This window comes from Hemiscyllium ocellatum, assembly GCF_020745735.1.
Source record: "Hemiscyllium ocellatum isolate sHemOce1 chromosome 27 unlocalized genomic scaffold, sHemOce1.pat.X.cur. SUPER_27_unloc_43, whole genome shotgun sequence".
Taxonomy (NCBI): Eukaryota; Metazoa; Chordata; class Chondrichthyes; order Orectolobiformes; family Hemiscylliidae; genus Hemiscyllium; species Hemiscyllium ocellatum.
This window is the reverse complement of record NW_026867513.1, coordinates 38,464-53,795: the sequence shown is the minus strand read 5'-3', so window position 1 is coordinate 53,795 and position 15,332 is coordinate 38,464. Positions and strand designations below refer to the sequence as shown.

At 45.1% G+C, this 15,332-nt stretch overlaps 1 protein-coding gene across 1 annotated transcript in view; it reads right to left on the bottom strand.

Annotated features, from left to right (window-relative positions):
* LOC132808348 (gastrula zinc finger protein XlCGF49.1-like) overlaps positions 1–14,670 on the bottom strand; it is a 32,887-nt gene extending 18,217 nt beyond the window's left edge. Inside the window, exon 1 of the mRNA XM_060822103.1 lies at positions 14,547–14,670. The gene's annotated coding sequence lies outside the window, so the exon portion shown is untranslated. The remainder of the gene's footprint in view (positions 1–14,546) is intronic.
* Positions 14,671–15,332: the final 662 nt, after the last annotated feature.

The window sequence follows — 15,332 nt, the reverse complement described above, 5'->3', positions numbered from 1 at the left end:
TTCGGTCAACCTGTCCATGCCGACCAGATATCCCAACCCAATCTAGTCCCACCTGCCAGCACCCAGCCCATATCCCTGCAAACCTTTCCTATTCATATACCCATCCAAATGCCTCTTAAATGTTGTAATTGTATCAACCTCCACCACATCCTCTGGCAGCTCATTCCATACATGTACTGTCCTCTGCGTGAACAAGTTGCCCTTTACGTCTCTTTTATATCTTTCCCCTCTCACCCTAAACTTATGTCCTCTAGTTCTGGACTCCCCGACCCTAGGGAAAAGACTTGGTCTATTTTTGGAAGCAGTAACGTTTGGAGTGATTTGGGTTCAATTCTGTTTCGGGCAACTGCCTGTGTAGCATTTGCACATTCTCCCAGTGTCTGAGCGGGTTTACTCCCACAATCCAAAGATGTGCAGGTTAGGTGAATTTGCCATACTTAATTGCCCTGTCGTGTTAGGTGCATTCGTCAGGGGTGAGTGTAGGGGAATGGGTCTGGGTCGGTTGCTCTTCGGAGCGTCGGTGTGGACTTTTTAGGTTGAAGGGCCGTTTCCACACCGGAGGGAATAATTATTTATATAAAATGCCCCCGATCCATTAGAGTGCCCAACATTAGTTTTAATTGGGTAGTAGAAATCTGAAGTATAATTGTTCGCTTCAGGACATTCAGACTTGAATGAATTTGGCACCGGACACATTGGGAAAGCATTAAAGACTCCGTTGTATTTCACCGGGTTGTGGACTCATGCAGAGACACGAACAACTTACTTTGAAAACAGTGTTTGAGTTGCAAATGGGACGGCTGACAGATATTGAGAGTTTGCACACTTGGTTAAGCAGCTATGTGTCATAGCCAGGACTTAGGAGGCTCATCTCCCTAATTTGGACTGTTCTGGAAAGCGTGTGCTTCGTTAGCCTTGAAAGGAAGGAATAAACAAAAGCTGACAAACTGAGATATGAAGAAAGTTGCAAAATGTTACAGAGATACACACACAGGCAGAAGTTTGCAGAAAAGTTAACACTACATAATCTGGTTTCAATGCACATTACCCTGGGTATGGTACTGATATCGCAAGGGCCTCAAAGGGTACTCCCTCAATACACAAACCAAAATGTGGGTGACCCTTGCTGAACTGGTTTGTGTTCATTTTTTGCTGCTGCCTATTGCCTAGTCCCTCCTACCTACCTTTTATCTTAGCTTGCTTGGCACACCCTCCTCATTCCTGAAGAAGGGCTTCTGCCTGAAACGTCAATTCTCCTTCTCCTCTGATGCTGCCTGACCTGCTGCGCTTTTCCAGCAACACATTTTTAGGCTGCTGCCTACTTCAGTTGATGATGTACATTATTGTTAACACTCACAAACCTGGTAGCACCCAGATTTTCAGAAAGCAGCTAGGAAAAGATCTGAAGCCTGTTTAATTTGTAAACAAACAAGATGCATACTCTAAGAGGGATGCCCTGGGTTTGTTAACCACCTCCTGGCCTGGTTGGCCTTTTTTACTTGGCTACAAATTGCTCATATAGTATCACCTCCCATACATTGTCATGAATATTGTCTAATAAGAGTAGATTTATTTAGTAGATGAATCAAAACCATCTCAATGACTGAAACAGCTGACGCTGGATTGTTGGACAAGTGGGAAATATTTGCATCGGTTAACCAAAACACTTCAAAGCTTACAGTCATGGGTATGTCAAGTCGAAGAGTTAGGACCGGGGCATTTTGGAGCCTGCTTCCTCGGTCAGAGAATTCCACAGATACACGACTCTCTGGGAAAAGCAGCAGCCCTCACTTCCTCCTCCTCATCTCTGTCCTAAATCTACTCCCCCAAAGCTTGGGGCCTAGTCTCAGCCACCAGCAGAAATGATGGGATAGGGTAGGGCTTCACCCTCAAAGTGCAATGAATTCCCACTTTCTCCCAAATTCCCAGATGTACTCACTTAGTTGCTTGCTGTCTCACAAATGAAAGATTTCCTTGTATCTTCTTCCGGTCCCAGTCAGGGCAAAACATCTTTGAAGGCTGCTCTGAAAGCCCGGTCTTCAAAACCACACTTCTGCTTTCACTGAAGACAGTTAGAGTCATACACCACAGAAACAGATCCTTCCACCCAACTCCTGTATGCCAACTATATATCCGAAATCAATCTATTCCAGTTGCCAGCATGTGGCCCATATTCCTCAAAACCCTTCCTCTTCATGTACCCATCCAGATGCTTCTTAAATATTGTAATTGTACAAGCCTCCACCACTTCCTGTCAGCTCGTTCCATATATGCAAAACCCTCTAAGATAAAGTGGTCCCTCAGGTCCCTTTTAAATCTTTGCCCCCTCAGCCCAAATCTCTACCTTCTTGTTTTGGACTCTCCTACCCGGAGGAAAAGACCTTGGCTTTTCACCCCTATCCATGCCCCTTATAAACTTCTATGATGTCACCCCTCAGCCTCCAACACTAAGGGAAAACAGCCTCAGCCTATTCAGCCTCTCCCTCTCTCTCAAACTCTCCAACTCTGACACCAGCCTTATAAACCTTTTCCAAACCCTTTCAAGTTTCACAATATCCTTCCATAGGATGGAGATCAGAATTACACACAATATTCCTCAAGTGGCCTAACCAATGTCCTGTGAAGCTGCAATATGACCTCCCAACTCCTTCACTCAATGCTCTGACCAATAGAGAAAGCATACCAAACATCATCGTCACTATCCTGTCTACCTGCGACTCCACTTACAAGGAACTATGAACATGCAATCCAAGGTCTCTTTCTTCTGCAACACTCCCCGTGTCTAAGTCCTGCCCGCTTGCTTGACCAAAATGCAACACATCACATTTCTCTAAGTTCAACTCCATCTGCCCCTCCTTAGCCTATCAGCCCATCCAATCAATTCTAATTTAAAGTGAACTCTTTCCTCTCTTATTCCTTAGAAGCTGAAGATCTCCATCCCACACACACTCCCTCCATTTTCAATTTGCTGAACCTAATCCCTGCTGTACCTCATCCTGAAGGGTCTGGTTCATGCTGATTAACAGGCCCACACTCAGGGGAGATCTAATTGAAACATACAGAATACTGAACAGCCTAGACAGAGTGGATGTTGGGAAGATGTTTCCATTGATAGGAGAAACTAAGACCCGAGGGCACAGCTTTAGAGCAATGGGAAGACTTTTTAGAATGGAGATAAAGAGAAACTTCTTCAGTCAGAATGGTGAATCTATGGAATTCATTGGCATAGAAGACTGCAGAGGCCAGGTCACTGAGGATATTTAGACTGAGATAGCTAAGTTCTTGAGTATTGAAGGAAATCGAGGGTGACAGGGAGAAAGCAGCAGAATGGCGCTGAGAAACTGATCAGCCACAATTGAATGGTATGAGCAGACCTGATGGGCTGAATAGCCTACTTTCTGCTCCTATGTCTTATAGTCTCTTGCTGTCCAAGACACAGAATTGGGAGCAGGAGTCAGCCATTTGGTCTTTTAAGCCTGCACCAGCATTGAACAGATCACAAATGGATATGGATCTCCCTACATCGAGATGCAGAAGCTGAAACTTTTTTCACTGGAGCATCGGAGGTTAAGAGATGTCCTTAGAGAGGTTTAAAAAGTCATGAGGGGTATAGGTGAGGTGAATGGCAGGTGTCATTTCAAGATTAGGGAGAAAACTTTTAAAGTGAGAGTAGAACTAGTCTAAAGACATGAGGAGCACTTTCTTTTTTAAAAAAAAGAGTGGTTGGTGTGTGGAATGAATAGTTACAATGTCTAAAATACATTTTGATCAGTAAGTGAATAGGAAAGGTTCGGAGGGATATGGGCCAAACACAGGCAGGTGGGGTTAGTTTAATTTGTGAATATAGTCAGCATGGATTAGTTGACCTGAAGGGTGTGTTTCTATGCTGTATGACTGTCACTGTTCTGTACTAGCCTTAAAACTATTTTCTTGCCTTCCCCAATAACCATCCACTTCTCAGTTGTTCAAAAATGATATGAATTCAGCCTTGAATATATTCCATGACCCCCTAACTGCAGGAAGGCATCCCCACCATTAACCTAAATTCCTATTGCTAATATATCACTTGCCTTGCTGATAGCTTGCTGCACCTGTCTGACAACTGGCAGTGACTGGTGTAGGAGGACGCTGAGACCCCTTTGCATATTCACACATCTTTCCTGATGAAGGGCTCGTATCTGAAATGTCAACTTTCCTACTCCTTGGATGCTGTCTGACCTGCTGTGCTTTTCCAGCGCCACATATTTTGACTCTGATCTCCAGCATTTTCAGTCCTCACTTTCTCCACTTCCCAATATGTCACCATTTAAACAATACACCTCATTTGTGATGTTTTTTCCACAGCAAAGGCTATAACTTCACACTGTGGTACTGCACATGTCAGGTGTTTGAGGCACAGACTTGGACCAGCTTTTCCAGAGTCTGGCCTCTTTCTGGATTCACTCCCTTTCTTTTCAGTTGCTGCAAGTCAACAATTGGATCGCAGCATGAAAATAAAAGAAATAGAAAAGGGAGTGAGAGAAGAGAGTGCAGTTGGACAGAGGAAGGAAATTACAATCTTGGATGAATCTCAATCTTCATTCAGAGAGAGAGGGATGAGCGGCAGCAGCAGCTTCAGAAGCTCATGGGTCAAGATTAGAGTGGTGCTGGAAAACCACAGGTCAGGCAGCATCCGAGGAGCAGGAAAATCGACGTCTCAGATTCAGACAATAGGGCTGTTCTGAATGGTAGGAGGACCAGGCTTCTCCTTCCGGTGTTCCAGTGCTCCTCATTGGTCCGACAAATGAAATTCATGCACCATTTTTACAGACAGACAGAAGCATGTGCAGTTTTTTTGCAGACACTGGTGAACATGCGCAGTGCTTGCTGACACCGAGGAGCACGCACAGTAGGCTCTGTAGATATACTGGTGTAACTGACACATTCAACTGGCCAAATGCCAAAAGGAGGAAAAAAGGATAGAGCCACAATTTTGTTTCACCTTCCCACCCCACGGCTCGACATAACCGCGCATGCCCCTTGCTATTCTCCTTACCCTCACCCCTGATGATTTTTCAAATCTCAATAAGGTCATCCCTCAACCTCCTCCATTCCAGTGAAAAAGTCCCAGCCTCTCCCTATAACTAAAACCCTCCAGTCCTGGCAACATCCAAGTAAATCTTTACCGAACCCTCTCCAATAGCATTCTTCCTATTACAGGGTGACCAGAACTGTACTCAGGACTCCAAAAATATGGCCTCACCAACATCCTGTACAACCTCAACATAGAACAAAGAAAATTTACAATCCAGAAACAGGCCCTTCAGCCCTTCAAACCTAAGCCAATCCAAATCCCCTGTCTAAACCTATCGCGCAATTCCTGAATCTGTATCCCGCTGCTCTCCACCTACTCGTGCATCTAGACAGATGCACCTTTTCTTTTTATAGATATTTTTTATTGAAAATTTAACATGTTTTTACAAGTTTACAAATAAAAAAACACAAGTACAAACACTAATATACAATTAAATCTTAAATAAAATAGCCAAAACCTGTCAAACAAAAAGAGATAGAGAAAAAAAAGAAAAAAAACAAAACTCAACTAACTACTAACCTAACCTATAACTAACCAGAGTGTATGATCAAATATCTTACATTATTCAAAAGAAAAAAGGATAACATAGTAATTAAGTAGTGAAGTACACGCTCATAATGAGTTAACATAAGTCGCAATAAAACCGTAATCATGCGGGATTCCTCTCCCAAGGGGCCCCAGACCAGCCAGAACTGCTACCTCAACTAGATGAAAGCCCTTCAAAGAATGGCCGAAATATCTGTATTGATGGAATTTAAAAAGGGCTGCCATATTTTATAGAATAATTCAATTTTTTGGTGCACCATATTTGTAAGGAAGTCAAGGGGAATACATTCCATGATTAATCTGTGCCAATTCGGAAGTCCTAGAGGGCCCTCTGCCACCCAGTTTACTAAGATATTTTTCCTTGCATAGAAGGAGAGAATGGAAAATAATTTCCTCCTGTGCACAGCCAGAGAAGGTCAGCTCAAGAAGCCCAGAAGAGGAGATACTGGATCTACTGTAATTTCCGTTCAAGATTTCTGTCAGGGTGTTTACTACTATGGTCCAGTATTTGCAGATCTTATGGCATGTCCATAAACGGTGTGTAAGAACGCCCACCTGTTTTACATTTGGGATACATGGGAGATGCTCCTGCCCTAAATTTTGCCAATCCTTCCGGTGCCACATGGCCCCTCTGAAGTATCTTTAACTGAATGGCCGGGGTTCTGTTACAAATGGAGATTTTTTTTTGGCATTTTCCCAGATGTCATTCCACATTTCTGTAGAAATTTCCAGCCCCAAATCCTGATCCCATGTTCTAAGCAGACAGTCCATATCTTCCGACACTTCATCACGTAATAAATGATAAAGAGTTCTGACCGAGGGTACACCCATTGGCCACAACACTCTACGTTCTCTATCTGATTTATAGAGAACATCTAATAACGTAGTCGTCTTCTGTATGTAGTCTAGAATGCAAAAGTATCGAAAGAGGTCTCCATTAGGTAATCCAAATTTCTGATGCAGCTGTTCAAAAGACATCAGGACCCCCTTCTCAGGCAGATCCCCTAAACAGGAGAGCCCCCTGGATCTGGATGTGGCATCTGTAAGCCCCGGTTGAAAACCCCATGCCCCCACTATAGGAGTATAGGGGGATGTTTTATGTGAATTACCCTCGTTTTGCTGCATTATATTTCAAGCTTTAATTGTATTTAGTACTGTAGGGTTTCTACAGTGGTCCGTAGTGATTTTCATCTGATCTAAAAATAAGAGGTTAATAATAGGGCACTGTACTTGAGAAGCCTCGATGTCCATCCAGATTGATTGCGGTTCAGATGTGACCCAATCGGCTATGTAGCTTAACAAGGAACTTAACTGATACATCCTGAAGTATGGAAAATCCAGCCCTTCCCTCTTGCCTGTGAAAGCTGTAGCTTCCTTAGCTTAATGAGGGGCTGTCTAGGATTCCAGATGAAAGAACCCAGCCAACCATACAATCTGCGCAGTGCCGGCCTCGGCAGCACCACCGGAAGCATTCTCATAGGGTATAAGAGATGAGGCAAGACATTCATTTTAATTAGGGCTATTCTACCTAGCCAGGAAATTGGAAGGTCGTCCCAACATTGAAGGCCCTGTCTTACCCTTTCCAATAGATGCACAAAATTGATACTGGAGTGATAAAAATGCCTAAGTATAAGAAACCCTCCAGAGACCACCGAAAGGGGAAGTGGGATCCATCCAATAAGTGGGACATACTAGTGAGGCATGGCCTCCGACTTTGAAAAATTAATTTTGTAGCCTGAAAATGCACTAACTGTATTAATAACTTGGATTAAGTGAGGCACGGACATCAGAGGATTACTAAGAAAAAGGAGATCATCATCTGCATATAGGGTAATTTTATGTTTTCCTGTACCAACCCTCGAGGCCTTTATATTAGAGTCAGCCTGTATCGCTTTCGCCAGTGGCTCAATTATTAGCGTGAATAGCAAAGGTGAGAGGGGACATCCCTGACAGCAGCCCCTACCCATAATGAAGCTATCTGAGCCTAATTCATTGGTGATCACAACTGCTTTGGGATCATTATACAGTGTTGAGATCCATTTGGCAAATACATTTCCAACACCAAACCTTTCCAATGTATAGAACAGGTATGACCATTCAACCCTGTCGAATGCCTTCTCCGCGTCCAATCAGACTACTATTCTAATATTACCAGATGATCTACGGCCCTTAATAAACCCAGTCTGCTCCTCTTTTATGATATATGGCAGTACCCTCTCTAACCTCAATGCTAATGTTTGAGAGAGAACTTTAAAATCTACAGTTAGCGAGATGCACAATCTTCTGGATCCATTCCTTTTTTGAGAATAAGGGAGATATTCACTCTTTCAGTGAAGGCAGGAGGCAGCCCTGACTATTTGTGTAGTTACATGCGTCCATAAGTGGGCCAGCTAATACTTCTGTGAACTCTTTGTAAAATTCAACCTGAAAGCCCTCTGGGTCAGGTGCCTTACCACTCTGAAATTGCCTGATTGCATCAAGTATTTCCTGGGTTGTTAGGGGAGCATTCAGGACCAATACCTATTCCGGGGTTAAGTCCGGAAAGGCCAGGCTTTTAAAAAAGGACTGCATCCTCCTGGCTCTATCTTCACAATCCTGCAATCAGAATAAAACTTTCTGAAGATTGTGTTGATCCTTTTAGGATCATGAGTCAGAGAACCACCATTTTCCCTGATAGCCGTGATAGCTTGAAGGGCCCTTTTCTTCCTTGCGAGAAATGCTAAGCATCTACCAAGTTTAATCGCCAAATTCATATAATCTTTGTTTTGCAAATATTTCCCGTTTGGGTGAGCATGGTATTCAGAGCTGTCCCAAGGGCCGTAATTCTTTGTAATTTGGCAACAAAAGGTTGGTCAGCGTATGCTGTTTCAGCTGCTTTTAAGCGAGCCTCAAGTAGACGCTGTTGTTCTCCCTTTCCAATGTATGAAATGGTCAGACCTCGCGCATAAGCTTCAATAGTCTCCCACGTCATTGACGGATTACTAGCCGTACCTGAATTGATTTCAAAGAAAGCTTTAAATTCAAGAAAAATATTTTGCAAATTTACTATCCTTCATTAAGAAGGAATCCATATGCCAATGTCAGGGGGATGCCTCACTGTTCGTAGCCTTGATTTCCACGTACACAGCAGCGTGATCAGAAATTATCATATCACCTATTTTACAGGATGATATGGAATTTAAAGAAGTCAAGGGGGCAAAAAAATGTCAATTCTAGTGTGACATTTATGTGGATTAGAGTAAAAAGAGAAATCTCTGCCTTGTGGGTGGAGGCACCTCCACACATCTACTAATCCTAATTCTTGATTCAAATCCGCCAATTGTCTATATCGGGGGGATCCACCCGCAGTACTCTTGGGAATCCTGTCTATTTCTGGCTCCATAATGCAATTAAAGTCTCCCCCTATAATTGTATGACGAACACCGAGAGCCATCAGTATGGAGAAGACTTCCGTTATAAATTTGAAATGATGCGCCGGGAGACAATACTGGTTTAAAATCCCATATTCCTCTCCATTTATAAGGGTTTCAATTAGTATATATCGTCCAGATTCATCTTTTATCTGACTTCGGATTTTGAAAGGAAGATTCTTCCAAATAAGAATGACTACTCCCCTACATTTTGAGCTGAAGGAAGAAAAGAAGGCCTGATCAAATCCACTCTGTTGTAATTTCAAATGTCCTCTATCCAATAAATGGATCTCCTGTAGAAGAGCTATATCAACCCTTTCTTTTTTGAGGTTTGATAATATTTTCTTCCTTTTGATTGGAGAATTACTCCCCTTGACATTCCAGGTGCACCATTTAATCGAATGACTCACCATAATCGTCCAGGCAAGTCCGAGACCCCCCGGAGGAGAAACACCATCCAAAACACCCCAAGAATGGTCCATAGAAAATTCACAAAAATAGAGATTCTTTATTACACTCACACTAATATAATAAAAAAACTATTTCAAAATAAAAAAAAACATAACATTTAAACGGAGATTTTCCCCCTCGTGTCCGGGGAAATCACTTCCTTTCTGAAAACCCATCATATCCTCTCCCGACCAGTGCCCCACCTTCGACCCAGGCACCCCATAATAAAGCGAAGAAAATTCAAGTGTACGACCAAGCTAAAGTTAACAGTGAGTAACCTACCCTCCTCTCCCCACCCACCCACCCCAATACCTAGATGTATTTGGTGATGTTAATACCAGGTATAAACATATAAAACTATAAAATTACAGTCTCAGCAGATAATAATTAATTATGGTAATACAAAATGACAGGGGGAAATAACCCAGCTTTAAAAGAGAAAAAAATAAGACAAAGCAGAGACCCCACCTCACCTAAATCTACTAGACCACCCGGCCTATATATACTTACAAAAAAAAAGGGGAAAATCGCTGAGTGGAGAACAAATAAGCCACACACCCCCCACTCCCTGGAGATAATATTAAACAATAAAGTTATAAAAGAAAAAAAAGGGTGAACCGGAGAAGGGGGAGGGCAGAACAACATCATTCACCACACTAGTTAACTCTTACAATTTATCTAAGAGAGTCCAAAACTTCCTTGGCCTTCTCCAGTGATCCAAAGTTATACACTGACCCTTCACGGCTAAAACGTAGCGCCGCTGGTTAGCGCAGGGAGTACTGAATGTTTAAATCCCTTAAACGCCCTCCTCTTCTGGAGCAGAGCTGGGGAAAAGTCCTGAAACAGCATAATCTTGGGTCCTTTGTAAATCAAGGCTTGGGGATCTTTCCCAAGATTTCTGGAAGCTTCCAGGAGCATCTGCTTCTCCTTAAAGCATTGCAGTTGGAACCGGACCAGGTGGGGGCGCTGGTCCAAGCCAGGCTTGTGTATTGCAACCCGGTGGGCCCATTCTACCCTGACCTGGCCTGATCCAGCCTCCAGATTCTATAACTGCGGAAGCCACTGCTCCAGAAACATTGTAAGCTGGCCTTCCTCTTCCCGTTCGGGAAGGCCCAGCAAACAAATATTTTTACGTTGACATGATCTTCCAAGGCCCGGACTTGCTGTTCGAGAGTCCGGACCCGACCCACGGCTGATTCTGCAGCAGCCTCGGAAGTCGCGGCCTTTGGCTCCGCCTCTCAAACTCGACGTTCGATTCTTTTAATATCTCAGTCGTGCTTCTGCAGCGCGACCGAGAGCGACTCCCACCTGTTCCTGGACTCTTCTATGAAGGGGTCGATCTTCTCTTCAAACTTAGAAATCACTGCAACAAGGTTCGCCACCATAGTTAAGTCCCCTGGGGCAGCTGCAGACGCCTCTGCTGCAGCTGGGGAGCGGTTCCTATGTACTGCGAGCATTGTTTCCTTTAGTCATTTTAACGGGGCATGAAACTGCTCAAGTTTGGTGCAAAATAACTAGCTGTATTTAAATGAAAGCTATTTAAATAATTTGGCAGGTGTGGTGGAGGCAGACAGCCCACTTTGCCTGAGGCTTGGGAAGAGCACTACAGACTCAGACTTGCTGGGTCGCTGCCATCTTGGATATCTCCCCCCCACGCACCCCCCAAGATGCACCTTAAATGAATCTACCGTCCGGGTCTCTACTTCTGCTGGCAATGCATTCCTGACATCTATCACCCTCTGAGTAAAGTACTTTCTGTGTGCATCTCCAACATGATGTCCCAACCCCTGTACTCAGCAGGTGAACAATGAATTCTGGATTAGTGGTGCTGGAGGAGCACAGCAGTTCAGGCAGCATCTGAGGAGCTGAGTAAAATCAACATTTCGGACAAAAGCCCTTCATCAGGAATAAAGGCAGAGAGCCTGAAGCTAGAGGAGGGTGGAGATGGGGAGAAAGTAGCATAGAGTATAATAGGTGAGTGGGGGAGGGGATGAAGGTGATAGGTCGGGACGGTGGGGGGAGACGGTGGAGTGGATAGGTGGAAAAGAAGATAGGCAGGTAGGACAAGTCATGGGGACAGTGATGAGATGGAAGTTTGGAACTAAGGTGAGGTGGCAGAAGGGGAAATGAGGAAACTGTTGAAGCTCACATTAATGCCCTGGGGTTGAAGTGTCCCGAGGCAGAAGATGAGGCGTTCTTCGTCCAGGCATCTGGTGGTGAGGGAGCGGCGGTGAAGGAGGCCCAGGACCTCCATGTCCTCGGTAGAGTGGGAGGGGGAGTTGAAATGTTGGGCCACGGGCGGTGTGGTTGGTTGGTGCGGGTGTCCCAGAAATGTTCCCTAAAGTGCTGTGCTAGGAGGCATCCAGTCTCCCCAATGTAGAGGAGACTGCCTTGAGAGCAACGGATACAATAAATAATATTGGTGGATGTGCAGGGAAAACTTTGATGGATGTGGAAGGCTCCTTTAGGGCCTTGGATGGAGGTGAGGGAGGAGGTGTGGGCGCAGGCTTTGCAGTTCCTGCGGTGGCAGGGGAAGGTGCCAGGATGGGAGGGTGGGTTGTAAGGGGGGGGTGGGGGGTGGACCTGACCAGGTAGTCATGGAGGGAACAGTCTTTGCGGAAGGCGGGGAGGGAAATATATCCCTGGTGGTGGGGTCTTTTTGGAGGTGGCAGAAATGTCAGCGGATGATTTGGTTTATGTGAAGGTTGGTAGGGTGGAAGGTGAGCACCAGGGGCGTTCTGTCCTTATTACGGTTGGAGGGGTGGGGTCTGAGGGCAGAGGTACGGGACGTGGACGAGATGCGTTGGAGGGCATCTTTAACCACATGGGAAGGGAAATTGCGTTCTCTAAAGGAGGAGGCCATCTGGTGTGTTCTGTGGTGGAACTGGTCCTCCTGGGAGCAGATACGGCGGAGGAATTGGGAATATGGGATGGCATTTTTGCAAGAGGTAGGTTTTACTTATGTGAACAATGAAGGCAAGCGTGCAAAACACCTTCTTCACCCCCGTCTATCAATGATGTAACTTTCAAGAACAATGAACCCGAACACCCCTAGGTCTCTGTTCTACAACACGACCCAGGCTCTAACATTACCTGTACAAGTCTTGCCCTCCTTTATTTTAGTAAAATGCAACCCCTCCATCATACACACGCTCTCTCTCAGACATACACATACACCATCCTCTCAACACACACACCCTCTCGAAGGCTCATTCTCCATCGCAATCACACGTTATCAAGCATGTACACATGCAAATACACACTCATTGATGCACAGTCTTATACACAAACTCACACACACGTTTTCTTGATGAAAAGCTTTTCCCCAAAAACGTTGATTTTCCTGCTCCTGGGATGCTGCCTGACTTGCTGCAACACCACACTCTCGATCCTAAACTTATTATCCTCTAGTTCTGTGCTCCCCCATCCAAAGGAAAATACTATGTCTATTTACCCTATCCATGTCCCTCATGACGATATAAAAGTGTATAAGGTCACTCCTCAGACTCTGGCACGCTATGGGAAACAGTCCCAGCCTGTCCTAATGTCCCTCCTCACCTGGGTAACCAAAGTACATACCTGAGGTCGCAAAGTCTGCTCCCTCCCTGGATTCACTCCAGTTGCTACAAGTGAGCCTGCTCCGCAATCATGAAGACCATGGCTGATCTATCCATCGTCTCATCTCCTCCTCCCTACACCATCACAAGGAACCCCTTAATTCCACTGCCAGGCAAAAACCCACCTAACTGGGTCTTGAATGTACTTAATGAAGCTACCTCTATTGCTTCCTTTGGCCAGAGTATTCCATAGATTTTGATGAAGGCCTTTTGTCCAAAATATCGATCTTCCTGCTCCTCGGATGATGCCTGACTTGCTGTGCTTTTCCAGCACCACTAATCTAGACTATTCCATAGATTCACGACCCTCTGGGAAAAGCAGTTAAGCTACTCCCTCTAACCTGGAGGCCTAGTCTCTCTTACCAGCAGAAATTACCGGACAGGGTAGGGCTTCATCCCCACAGTGCAATGACATTGGGAAGATGATGTTTCCATTGGTAGGAGAGACTAGGACCAGAGAGCACAGCTTTAAGAATAAAGGGAAGACCTTTAGGAACAGAAATAAGTGATGCTGCCTTTTCTGCTGATAGCGAGGAGCATGGATAATGTGTTGGTGACACCAGCAGGCAGGTGCGCTGTTGTTCACACCAAGGAGCAGACACAATATGCTCTGCGGCAATGCTGGTGTTATTGACAGATGTTAAGAATTCAAATACCGAGAGGAGAAATAAAGGGTAGAGCCACAGTTCTTTTTCCCCCATGTGGCCCAACATTTTATAGCTTTTGCATTTTGTCTGGCTACTCACTTTTTTTTGAAAATGTCTTTTCGTCAGTGTAGGGGTGAGGTTCACAACTAGAGGGCATAGGTTTAGGGTGAGAGCAGAAAGATATTAAAGGTACCCATGGGGCAACTTTTCCATGCAGAGGGTGGTGCATGTATGAAATGAACTGCCAGAGGAAATAATGGAAGCCAGTATAATTGCAGCATTTAAAACACATCTGAATGGGTACATGAATAGGAAGGGATTAGTGGGATATGAGCTAAGTGTTGGCAAATGGGACTAGATTAATTTAGGATATCTGGTTGGCTTGGACCAAATGGGTCTGTTTCTGTGCTGTACATCTCTATGACTCTAAATAAAAAGTATATTCTTCCAAATAACAAACCAAATCCATGTTAACAAGGCTGAGTGCAGCATATGCTTTACTAACCATTTTCAACAGGTCCTGCCCCTTGAATGACTAAGGAACACATACATGCTGGTGCATAGTATCCTTCACTAGTATTTACACACTACCCTCAGCAATTGCACAAGTAACAACAAAGGGTAAACAGCACAAGGATTAAAACAAACAGTGAGGGGTAAACAGCACAAGGATTAAAACAAACAGTGAGGGGTAAACAGCACAAGCGCCAGTAAAAGCAGATGGAAAGTGAGTGTAAAATGTGACTATGACAGGACAGGCCCCACATTCCTTCCCCTCCGTCCCCCCCACAACCTGCCTCACCTTTCACCTCCCGGGCCCAGTACCTTCCAGGTGGCCCCATAGTTGACACAGGGGCCGCCCCACGACCAGTAGAACTCCACCACCCAGGCGGCCGACCAGTTCCCAAACAGGCCCTTAACCCCATCCGCCTCCAGAATGGTCACCGGCTCCTGCCTGCTGTACAGCCGGCCGGTGTGGCCGTGACACAGCAGCTGCACCAGGAAGGCGGCGGTGACCAGTGACGGGGGTCTGCCCCGGGCCGCACGGCGCCATTTTCCTAACGGCCGCCGCTTCCCCGCTCGAGCGACTTCTCCTCCCAACCGCCTTCACCCCCGCGTGACGTCTGCACGGGGGGATGGGCGGGGCCGGGGGAGCCTCACCGTCACCAAGCAACAGCCACCTCGCGCTACAACTGCTCATTCACAAAAACAAACTCTCCTGTCTCGCTCTGCAGCTGCAGGGGGGACACTGCCACGTTTCGAGGAGCCCTGTCTACATTGGGAAAGCTCACGGCTCCATTTAAACAGATATTCCGACATCTAACGGAACGGCCTCATATCTAAAGGGGGCAATCTGCATTTTAAAGGGACATGGACATTTTAACGGGTATTTCCGCAAATACAGGGATGTAAATGGACAAGATTACATTTCAAAGGGATGTGGCACATTCAAAGGGATGTCTTAATATGTAAAGTGACGCAGTTATATCTAAATGAATCTACATTTCGAAGAGACGTTACTCTATTTATAAGTAGAGACAATAGGTGTGAATTCTGTCTGTGTTCCAATGTTGAGTCAAACTGACAT